Consider the following 12,272-nt stretch of genomic DNA (forward strand, 5'->3'; position numbering starts at 1 on the left):
TAAAGTTAATTAGTTTAAGGTTGAATTCTGTACTCGGGAGGAAAGCATCCCAAAGCCTTTTCGAACATTTCATGCAAACTTTTCAAAGGCACACTGCCTTTAACTTGGAAGCCCCAGTGCACAGGAATCTCTTCATATCTGCTCTAATGGGAAACTGCTCCCTGATATCAGAAAGCAAATTCACAACAGTGTGGTAGGTTGGTCTAGGCTACTGCTAAGTGTTAATAATGGAGGCTGGAGCTCCATTCTTCGAAAATAGTTTCCAGGAATGCAGAAAAGAAGAATTAAAAGCAACAATTCTTGCTTTGCAATTTGAACCTTTAGGGAAACAAAAGCATCACACCTATGGTCAATGAGTCTTCGACAAAGGGGGCAAGAATATACAATGGAGAAAAGACAGTCTCTTTAGCAAGTGGTGTTGGGAAAGCTGGACGGCCGCTTGTAAATCAACACCCTCTCACCGTGCACAAAAATAAATTCCAAGTGGCTTAATTAAGACTTAAATATAAGACATGATACCATAAAACTCCTAGAAGAGAACACAGGCAAAACATGCTCTGACAAATCGTACCAAGGTTGTCTTAGGTCAGTCTCCCAAGGCAATAGAAATGAAAGCAAAAATAAACAAATGGGACCTAATCAAACGTATAAGCTTTTGCACAGCAAAGGAAACCATAAAGCAAAAAGACAACCTAGGACTGGGAGAAAATATTTGCAAACGATGCAACTGACAAGGGATTAATTTCCAAAACAGACAAACAGCTCATACAACTCAGTAACAAAAAACCAACCCGATCGAAAAATGGGCAGAAGACCTAAATAGACATTTCTCCAAAGAAAACATACAGACGGCCAATAGGCACATGAAAAGATTCTCATCATCACTAATCAGTAGAGAAATGCAAATCAAAACTACAATGAGGTATCACCTCACACCGGTCAGAATGGCCATCATCAAAGTCTTCAAATAACAGATGCTGGAGAGGGTGTGGAGAAAAGGGAGCCCTCCTACACCGTTGGTGGGAATGTAAAGTGGCGCAGCCACTACGGGAGACATTATGGAGGTTCCTTAAAAAACTAAAAATAGAGTTGCCATATGATTCAGTAATCTCAATCCTGGGCATATACCCAGACAAAACTATAATTCAAGGAGATACACGCACACCTACATTCATAGCAGCACTATTCACAATAGCCAAGACATGGAAGCAACGTAAATGTCCACTGGCAGAGGAATGGATAAAGAAGATGTGGTATATATATACAACGGAATAATACTCACCCATAAAAAGAATGAAATAATGCCATTTGCAGCAACATGGATGGACCTAGAGATTATCATACTAAGTGAAGTAAGTCAAATACCACATGATATCACTTATATGTGGAATCTAAAATATGACACAAATGAACTTATTTCCAAAACAGACTCACAGACATAGAAAACAAACTTATGGTTACCAAAGGGGAAAGGGGTGGGGGAGGGATAAATTAGGAGTTTGGGATTAGCGGATAACACACTACTATATATAAAACAGATAAATAACAAGGTCTTACTATATAGCACAGGGAACTAAATAGACTATATGTATAAAACTGAATCACTATGCTGTACACCAGACGCTAGCACAACATTGTAAATTATACTTCAATAAAAAAAAGAATAGAAAACAAAAGCATGACTCTGAGAGTAGCTCCAGGCTCACACAGAGCTCTTCCTGTTTGCCTCCAGACAACTGCAGATATTCTAAGAAATCAGGACAATGGAAGAGAAATTTGTCCTACACTCGAGAGAAAGGAAAGTTTAAGAAACAGTCCCCCTAGGCCCCAGCATGCCCAGAAAGTTCATTCTTCTCCTTCTGAGGGACAATTCCTTCTCAAATGATGGGGTCAGCCAATCCTCAGTTGCACCCCAGAGGCTACTTAAAATAGAGGATCGGGAACTGGATTTCTTAATTGACACCCGTGTGCCTTCCTCTACCGTCGCTCAGAGGATTTATCTCAACCTGTCACTGCTGATTCTATACAGTCAGTCAGTCTCTGGACAACCTACTACATTACCCACATCTCAGCCCACCCTAATATCTTTTAGGGCCTCTTAACACCCATCGTATCTAATTTCCAGCTGCTCACCAGCAAACCTCTTGATAGAGATTTGTTACGTAAACGTGATGCTCCTCTAAAATGTAATCAGAAGGGCATTTTTATTTCCTTGCCCTCAGACCAAGCCCCAGATCGACTTTCCTTAATAGAAACTCGTCCTGATTTAAATTCCTCTGAAGAGGGTGAGTCTTTAACAGATGTCCCAACTAGTCCCTGGGCCACACATGCCAATGAAGTTGGATTGCTACCAAGTGCTGAGCCTGTATGCATGACCTGGAAGAAAAATAAACAGGTCCCTTCTCTGCAAAGAGATACAAAGTGAGGAATTAACCCTATGATAGACTCTCTTAGAGCTGGGTGTGCTTGTTTTTACTTCCTCACCTTGTCACACTCCAAGTGAAAGTAGGTACATTTGTAATGAAAGAAGGTAAATTAGGCCCAGTCGGGAATCGAATCTCTTGATTTGCACAAACCCTAAGAGCCATAAACTCTTGTAATTCCCGGGCACCCTGTGGTCCCTAACCCAGCTGTTACCCTCACTTCGACTCCTGCTGACCCAGCTTGGTTAATCTGAGCTCCACTCAGATTCCTCTTCAATCCCATGCTCCTGACGCACACCTTGTCTGCATTTACCTCTCAAGGGAGACCGGTAAGAAGGACTGGCATAGCCGTCGGGGAGAAGTTTTCCTTCTACCCTTCTAGGTTCTTCTGGCTGGTCTAAGAATTAAGTTGACTTGAGACAGGTTAACAGGAGAAAATCAAACAAATGTTTAATGTATCCATGGGAGAAACCCAGAAAAACCTGGAAGCCCTCACCTGAAACCCTCAGCCAAAGACAAAAGAGGATGTAGAGGGTGGGAGATCCAGTCAGGGGAGGCGACCAGGAAAAGCACAGTAAACAAGGGCGGCTGTGACACAGATTTAAGCCCTGGCCCTCTCCATGGAGAAGAGTTTCCAGAGATTTGGTCAACCTCCTCTTACAGGGACAGAGAGGGAGACACCGTTACAAATGGAGATTTCCCTTACAGACGTCAATGTTTCTTGCAAAAGGGCAACTCCTACTAGGTTTTCAGTTTGCCGTGTCTGCTGTTTCCTAGAAAATAACCAGCTCAAGATAATATGCCAAAGAGATGTATTTTAGGGTATTTTAGGGTAGCAGAAAATTCTGCTCCCCTACGAAGCCTTACATTAGTTCTGTCCACACCTCTGGTTCTTGGCTTACCTGATCGTGATAAACCTTTTCATCTACACTGGCCATGGAAATGATGGGATTACTGCTGGCATTCTAGGACAGCCTTTTGCCTCAGTTAAGTCCTACAGCGTATTTCTCATGTCAGTTAGACTCTACGGCACCAGGTACGCCCCCCTTATGTACGTGGCCATGCTGACTACAAAGCCAGTGCTCTAACCATAGGCTCCCCCAGTCACCTCTGTTTCCCATGCTGTGTCTGCTATGTTACAAGTTCACAGGATGCAGCACTTCTCTGCGTGGCGAGAGACCACCTGTGAGCAGGCTCTTAATCTACCCATCACCGTCCATCATTAATACTCTAAATCTGGCTCCTTTACCCCCCTCCCTGATGGTGGAGAGCCCCACTCCATGCCACACGAGTGCCTCGCAACTACAGGAACGGTCTCAGAGCCACGAGATGCTCTCTCAGACATTTAGACAACCCAGACTTACTTCGATTTTGTGATGGCTCCTGTAAACGAAGTTTCCAGCGAAACATAATAACTGGTTATGCTGTGGCTCCCCACGTGAACCACGTGAGGCATATTCCGTGCCCACTGTGAGACCAGCCCACGCGGCTGAACGCATCGCTCTTCCTGGAGCACACAGACGAGCAAAGGGGAAACTGCCACGGTTTACACAGATTCCAAAGATGCTTTTGGAGTCCGCCATGCTGTGGGTACGATTTGGAGATCCCGTGGATTGCTGACTTCTGCAGGTCCTCCTGGCGCTAACGGGTATATAATTGCTGCCCTGTTACCACCTCGCTTCTAACGCTGCTGTTGTTCACTGCTCAGGAGACTGATGCTTTATCTTTAGGAAATGATAGGGCGGAAAGAGCTGCTAAAATTGCAGCTCAACATGCCCCCTTTATCCTCTCTCCACCCAATTCTTAAACCTGCCTTTATCCCTGACTGATATTAACTATCAGGCAAATGCCCCACAATCTAAAAAGGACAAATGGACACAAAAAAGGTACCAGACAATGCTCAGATAAATTAGACACTGGGCCACATGTACTTCAGGTGGTTCCTTTTCCTTTCACCTTGTGGCTTGAGCTTACCTCCCATCAAATGAGATGTACTGTGCAGACAGGAGAGTCGTCTTGCCCTGGCAGCCATGGAATTTCTGACCAAATTATTTCCCAGTGCACTACTAGTGAATTGCGCCTAACTTCCGGGAGAAATCGGTGTGCCCTCGGAAGTCTTACCAGGCCCACACTGCCCTTTGTGGCACTCCAACAGATCTTATAGATTCGCCCCCAGCTTTAGGCTATTCTTGCTACTTGGTTATCTTTTACATGGTTAGTGGAAGGACTGAATGCTATCCGACTAGATGTGGTGATGCCACACAGTGGTAATGAACTTAATAACTGAGGTTATTCCTAATTTTGACATTCCTTTATGGATTGAATCAGACCAAGGAACTCATTTTATAGCAGAGATAAACCATCTGCTTGCAAAATCTCTGGGGTACTCATTAAAATTCCATACTCTGTACCATAACTCCACCATCAGGGCAAGTGGAACATAAAAATCTAGATATAAAAGGACTTTAGGAAAAGCTCTGGAAAGTAACTGGGCTTAAATGGTCAGAAGCTTTGCCCCTGGCCTGTATAAGGATCAGGAACACTCCAACAGGAGACATGGATTAAGCTCTTCTGAAATAGTGCTTGGATAACCCATGCCTACTGGCATCTCTAAACTTTCTATTTCTGGATTAAGTGGACATTGTGGGAACATAAGTGAATAATTAGATGCTCTGACCAGCTGCCTACAAGAACTGACGAGTGTACTTTAAGCTTATTGCCAAGAGGGAAAAGGGGCGTGGCCTCCCCGACTGACACCCTGACGTCCCTTTTGACCGGGAGACCAGGTTTACATCGAGGACTTTAGAAGAAAACATGCATTGTCACCTCTCTGGGAAGGACGTTATGAGGTACTGCTATCTACCTACACTCCCTATGTTACCACCAGAATAAAGGGAAAATCCTCCCGGGTTCATGCAAGTCATGCCAAATTGGCCTAGACCATCGCTCTCAAAACAGCTGGGAGACAGTCCCCACAGGTGACCTCAAAGTAAGGATTTCCAGGGCCACTTCCCAGGCCTGGAAGAAGCTGGCATCACGAATTAGACAGCTTTTCCCAAGATCATGGATCAAGAAACTTCACTTGCAGTCCCACTCCTGGACGTACATCTGTGGAAAACTCTAATTCGAAAACATACATGCACCCCTACGTACAGCAGCACTATTTACAATAGCTAAGACATGGAAGCAACCTTAATGTCCATGGACAGATGAATGGATAAAGAAACTGCGGTACATATATACAATGGAATACTACTCAGCCATAAAAAAGAATGAAATAATGCCATTTGCAGCAACATGGATGGACCTAGAGATTGTCATACTAAGTGAAGTAAGTCAGAAAGAGACAAATACCATATGATATCACTTATATGTGGAATCTAAAACATGACACAAATGAACATATCTATGAAACAGAAACAGACTCATAGACATGGACGACAGACTCGTGGTTGCCAAGGGGGAGAGGGGGTGGGGGAGGGAAGGATTGGGAGTTTGGGGTTGGTAGATGCAAACTATTATATACAGAATGGATAAACAACAAGGTCCTACTGTATAACACAGGGAACTATATTCAGTATCCTGAGATAAACCATAATGGAAAAGAGTATGAAAAAACATGGGTATATATATATGTGTGTGTGTGCGTGTGTAACTGAATCACTTTCCTGTACAGCAGAAATTAACACATTGTAAATCAATTATACTTCAATAAATTAAAAAAACTTCGTTTTTACCTATTCCCCCCCCTTTAAGACTCCCTATATATTCACACGCTAAACAAACAAACATGCACCTTCTCTTACTAATGACCACTTTCCCACATTCATTATCATTATCAGGAGGCTGAGCGGACAGTGCTTGTCCATCTAGCCCACTTCCCCTCTAAAAGTCTCCACTATGGGCTCCTTTTTAACCTGTGTCTTGCTTAGTAACCTTTACTTTGTCAACAGGTCAGGCATAAAGCAAACACCCCGTTGTGCCAGTTTACCAAAGCCTGGCCACGTTAATCAATCAATCTGACTGTTGGTTGTGTCAACATCTAGACGGTACAAGTGCCCCTGAGCTGGTCTGCGTTCCTGCCAAGATGCACACTGTGGACTAGGTACAGAAGATGGTTCAATGACAGGGAACGGTATCCACGACCGAAAAACATCGCTCTGTCTCTCCTTCTGGGGAGTTATCGGGGCCCCGGAAAACCTCTATAGAAGCTCAAGGGCTGTCCCTCGCCCAGGCTAAAAACAATAGGTGAAAAATTTCCCTTTGCATTGAAAACAAACACTGGACCTTTCCTGGGTGACAGGCCAGGACAGTACTGCAGTCAGACTCAGGGGTTTGATTCCACAGGTGGCATCTTCAAACCTCTCATGGAGACTGGAAATGACCCTGGCACTACCCTTTTTAGTATAAACATCTGCCAACTCACCAAGTGTCCTGGATGGCTCACCAGCCACCCTTGGGGTAGTACAGCTGCTCCCCTGATTAAGCTGCCCAATACCACACTATATATATGGGTGGACCAGAAATCTGGACTTCCTTGGCTCAGTGACAGAACCAAGCTTTAAAGGAGCTCAGCAAGGAGGAGCCTGTGCATCACTGGTGAAAACATTCCTCCTGTGTAACCCAAATGGGACAAGGAGTGTCCACCTTACCTCTAGTAAGAGAGAAGGTTAACTCTTTGCATCAGTGGAGGGAAGCATGGCCATTTTATTGGACTGACCTACACCGGGACTAGGGACTGGTTTAATGGGGGTGGAGAAGGGGCTTCGATTTGTTCTTTTGTTTGTTCATCCTCATTCTAATCTCCGTTCTTTTCTCCCTTTGCAGAGCTCTTAGCACTCAGCTCCTAACCGGATTTCTCTCTCCATGGCCACCAACTCTCCTTTTAAAATGTGAAACTTCCTGGTCAATTTTAGAGGAACGGTTAGGGCTCAGAGCAGGTCACCCCAAGATATGCCACAATGGCATATTGGTTCTTTTGAATTAAAGTTACTTAAGAAACAGCTGGTGGCCAAAGAAAACATAAAAAAACACTGACCCTCCTCTTTCCCCCCTAAAAGTGGGAAATAAATTTCGCATGTGAAGGTCCCTTCCCTATACCAGGAGAAGAGAAAGCATCCTTATCACCAGAGTCAGGGAATTCAAGGCTAAGAAAGCTGTATAAACTAACTTTCCTCCTTCATTAGTCTGCTGCCCCAAGGACCAGCCCCTTTGCCCTTACATCTTCACAAATAATTGTTTCCTTGTCTAAAAATGATGTGTAAACAACGTGCTTTGGTCGCTCTGGGGTCCCATTTCTATGAGACCTCTGTGTGTATGAACTAACATTTTTCTCCTGTTCATCAGTCTTGTGTCAAGTTAATTATCTGACCAGCCAAGAGAACTCGAGAGGGGCAGGGGGTGAATTTCCCCCTCCTCAACACAGGCTCAAGTCAGAGCCCAGATTTCTCGTATCTTCTGTATTTTAAAAGACAAAATTGATCAAGTTGCTAACACTTCAGAAAAAAAGGGGTTGGGGGAGGGTGGTCACGGAGAAGCACAGATTTCCAGCTTCTCGAGAGAAAACGGGAGGTGTGCCGCCCACACCGGGCCCACCGGCAGCGTGGATGGCGGGGCAGGAGCTGATGCGCTGCCTCTTCCTACGGGGCGGAGTGTTTCCCGTTTGGCCACAGTCCCCGCTCCTCCTCCCATTTTAGGTCTGACCTAGGCCGGCCTCAAGTCTGTAACCCCGCTGCCCTGAAACATCCATCTGTTTTTGGAGCAGGGCCTGGAGCCAGGCCCGACCCGGGTTTCTGCTGGGCTCCTAATGACCACCAGGTGGCGACCAAAGGTCGAGGACTGGCTGGAGGCCAGGTGGTGGGGCCCAAGAAGGGAGGAGGGGGTTCCCTCTTCCGCAGGGCCCAGGCCAGGGCTCCAGGATCTGGTCTTGCGCCACATCCCCCAACCCCCCGACCCCGGGGCGGTGGCTTGTACCTTTCCTCCTTGTATCAGAGTCTCATGGGCCAAAGGATCTGGGGGTCCAGGTCCAGGAGAGGCGTTTCTCTGACAAAGCCTTGGGCCTTTTCTGACTCCGGGCAGCTTTCTCCTTGGCTTTTTCCTCCCTGAGTTCAGTCTCCATGAAGCCACAGTGCCTGGGCCCGAAACGCACACAGTACTGAGCTGATCTCCCTGCGGGAGGAGGACACCCCTGCCTAAGAGGCCCAGGAAGCAGACCCAGGGGGTTCTTTCTGCTCCTCTGTGTTGCTTGCTCTGGCGTTCTCCACGCCCCCAGCCATACACCCAGGAGTCCCCAAACTATGGCCTCCAGGCCCAATCCAGCCCTCTGCCTGATTTTGTACGTAAGTTACTCTCAACCATTTGCAGAGCCCTTGGCCATTTTCTTGCCACAGTGATGGAATGGAGCATTTGACACAAAGATTGTTTAGCTCCCACAGCCTCAAATATTTACTCTCCGGCCATTTACAGCAAAAACCTGCCAGCCCTGGTGTACACCTTGTCTGGGACTGAAGCCATACCACTTGCTCTCTTTGTCACCCTAGGTGTCTTTGTTTCCAGGGTCCTGGAGGTGCCCTCCCTACCACATGTACTGGGAACGGGGCACTTCCTAACTCAGTGGCCAAGAGCTGAGGCTCTGGGGGCTTCCCTGGTGGCGCAGTGCTTAAGAATCCGCCTGTCAATGCAATGGACACGGGTTTGAGCCCTGGCCCGGGAAGGTCCCACATGCCGTGGAGCAACTAAGGCCATGTGCCACAACTACTGAGCCTGCGCTCTAGAGCCCGTGAGCCACAACTACTGAGCCCGCGTGCCACAATTACTGAAGCCTGTGTGCCTAGAACCTGTGCTCCGCAACAAGAGAAGCCACTGCAATGAGAAGCCTGCCCACCGCAACGAAGAGTAGCCCCTGCTCGCCGGGACTAGAGAAAGCCTGCGCGCAGCAACGAGGACCCAACGCGGCCAAAAATAAATAAATAAATATATTAAAAAAAAAAAAAAAGAGCTGAGGCTCTGGACTCTGATTGCCTGGGTGCAAATCCTGAGCCAACGCACAGGCAAGTGAGTTAATTTCCAAGCAGCTACGTTCTCATGACGATACCCGCCTTCCAGGGCTCTTTGGAGTTTGACATGAAACAGACCTGCTAAATATTTCAGCACCTGGAAGCTGGCATCCAGCAGCTTCTCTGCTAGTTAGGGACACTGCAGCTGTGACATCCTCGCCCAAGGTCACAGCTGGGCCCTCCCACCTCCCCAGGCCTGGGAAGCCCGACGCAGTGTGGTCCGCTCTCTGGGGTGGGACCCACAGGAACTTCGTGCTTCCTCTTCCCCTGACTTAGAGCACTTCCCCTCTGCTAGTCACATGGCCTGTTCCTTCTACATACTTGGCTCTCGTTTAAATGTCAACCGACCACCCATCCTACAGCCGCCGCCCCTCTCCACCTGGTCACACCACTGTTTCATTTCCTCCATGCATTTTGCACCCAGGGAAGTGATCTTCCCACTTTGTTAACTTGCTGACACCTGGTCTCACCTACGAGGTCCGATCCGTGTCTCTCAAGTTCACCTCTGTAACCTCAGCAGCTGGCACACGGCAGGGCTTGCGGATTTGTTGGGAGAAGAAATGAATAAACACCGGCCACCTGGACCCATCCCCGAGGCCTCATCTCCTCCCCCTGGGTCCTGGGTCTCCCCCGTGTTCTGGGTTGGCTGCTCTGCCTGCTTCCTCAGCCCACAGCCCACAGCCCAGGGGGTTAGGGTGAGCCGGGGTCTGAGCTGCTCTGGGCCAGGGAGTCTCAACCTCACAACTGGCAACACTCTGGGGCCGGATAAATCCTGGCTGCGGGAGACTTGACCTGTACCTCACAGGACGCTTAGCAGCGTCCACAGCATCCGTTCACCGGATGCCAGTAGCATCCCTCCCGCTGCCCATCACGCACGATTACGACAGCCAGAAATGTCACCGCACGGCCAAGTGTCCCTGGGGGGCAAAATCGCCCGCAGTTGAAAACCCCTGCTCTAGGCTGGCTGCTCAGAAAGGAGTGACAGAGACCATCTTGCTGGCAGGCACGTGCAGGAGGAAGAATACTGGGCCAGGCGATGGGGCCCAAGTCGCCCAGGTGGCCGTGTGAGCTGACCTTTCCTGTCTGCTGTGAGGAGCCACCCTCGCCTTGCTCCCAGGATGCTGTGAGGGGCGTATCAGACAGGGCTGTGATGTCACACCGTCCTCACAGGAGGGCCTGGGTTGAGCCGAGTCTCGGTTATTTAGGTGCATTTTTCTTTCCTCTAAGAATTAATAGGAAAAAAAAAAAGGCTTAACTGAGTCGCAAGTTCTTGTCTTACTTAAACATTACCCAGTGTGCCACGTGCTGAAGCAAGAGGTTAGCTGTGTAATTCAACCAATCATTTTATCCGCTAAAGAAAGATTAGCTTAGTAGTTGCTAATCAGCTTGGGAGGACTTATAACGGGGGATCATCAGTTGGGATGCGCCACTTGAGGCAGCAGCCGAGTTGTTATGGAGACACACCTGCTCTGTAACGAAGGTGTCCTCTGCAAAGACAGGAAGAGACCTCAGCCTGTCGCCAGACACCCAGTCTCTAATTAGGCTACAAGGGAATCTGATTCAGCCTGAAAAAGGAAGGGAATTCTGACACAGGCTACGGCAAGGACGCACCTTGAGGACATTATGCCGTGTGAAGTAAGGCAGTCACAAAAGGACAAATGCTGCGTGATTCTGCTCATAGGAAGTACCTAGAAGAGTCGAATTCAGAGAAAGCAGACGGGTGGTGGCCAGGGGAGGGATGATGGAGAGTTGTTGTTTAATGGGTACTGAGTTTCAGTTTTGCCAGAAAAAGAGAGCTCTGGAGATGGACGGTGATGATGGTTGCACAACGATGTCAATGTACTTAAAAAACGGTTAAGACGGTAAGTGTTAGATAATGCGTATTGTACCACAATGAAAGAAAACAGAACTAAAATCTCCAATGAGGCTTTGGCTCCCATTAGGTCAGGGAGCAAGACATGCTAGCCAGGGGACTGGATCTCACTGACGCCGAGTCCTTGGCACCCAGCAACCTGCCAAGCATCCTCAAAGTCCGGGCGCATCCTTATCTGAACGTTCGGCAGGGAGCGTGCTTCCCAGGGGAGCTGACCCTCAGAACGGGGTCATGACTACCCAGTGTGACAGCTGAGTCTTGCAGCCAGGTCCCCCCTTCCCCTCCTCTGCTTGCTGGTTTTCTAACTTTCTGTCCTTCTTCAGTCCCTGCTGGGGGGAGGGGTGAAGGTTAAGGCAGCTTCTCCAGTTGGGATGGGGGGCTCTTCCTCCTTGCAAAGTACAGTTGACCCTCGAACAACGTGGGGTTCATCTGTGTCTAACTTATAGTCAGAGCCCCGTATCCGTGGTTTCTCTGCATCTGTGGATTCAACCAACCACAGACAGTGGAGAACTGTAGTATTTACTATCAAAGAATATCCATGTGCAAGCGGACCTGTGGAGTTCAAACCCGCATTGTTCGGGGTCAACTGTATAGTCGATTCCCGTCATTCGCGGTGGTCCTGTTCTATAGCGTCACCTTGATGCTGAACTAGCGAGTGTGGAACCAGTGTTCCTGGGGGAAATACGGGGTAAGATTCCTGCGAGCTTCGGGTCACAACACGCTTGTCCACCATCAGTACTGGGCCTTACTGCATGTGTGTCTCTGTCATGTCTGTTTAAAGACACCCGATTTGGGCTTCCCTGGTGGCGCAGCGGTTAAGAATCTGCCGGTAAGGGACATGGGTTTGAGCCCTGGTCCGGGAAGATCCCACACGCCGTGGAGCAACTAAGCCCATGCGCCACAACTACTGAGCCCGTGCTC

General features: G+C 48.0%; 1 protein-coding gene across 3 annotated transcripts in view; it reads right to left on the reverse strand.

Annotated features, from left to right (window-relative positions):
- Positions 1-12,272, reverse strand: part of SULF2 (sulfatase 2) — a 148,594-nt gene that overhangs the window by 8,425 nt on the left and 127,897 nt on the right. The window lies entirely within an intron of this gene.

Source organism: Grampus griseus (genome assembly GCF_964374135.1).
Source record: "Grampus griseus genome assembly, chromosome: 14".
Taxonomy (NCBI): Eukaryota; Metazoa; Chordata; class Mammalia; order Artiodactyla; family Delphinidae; genus Grampus; species Grampus griseus.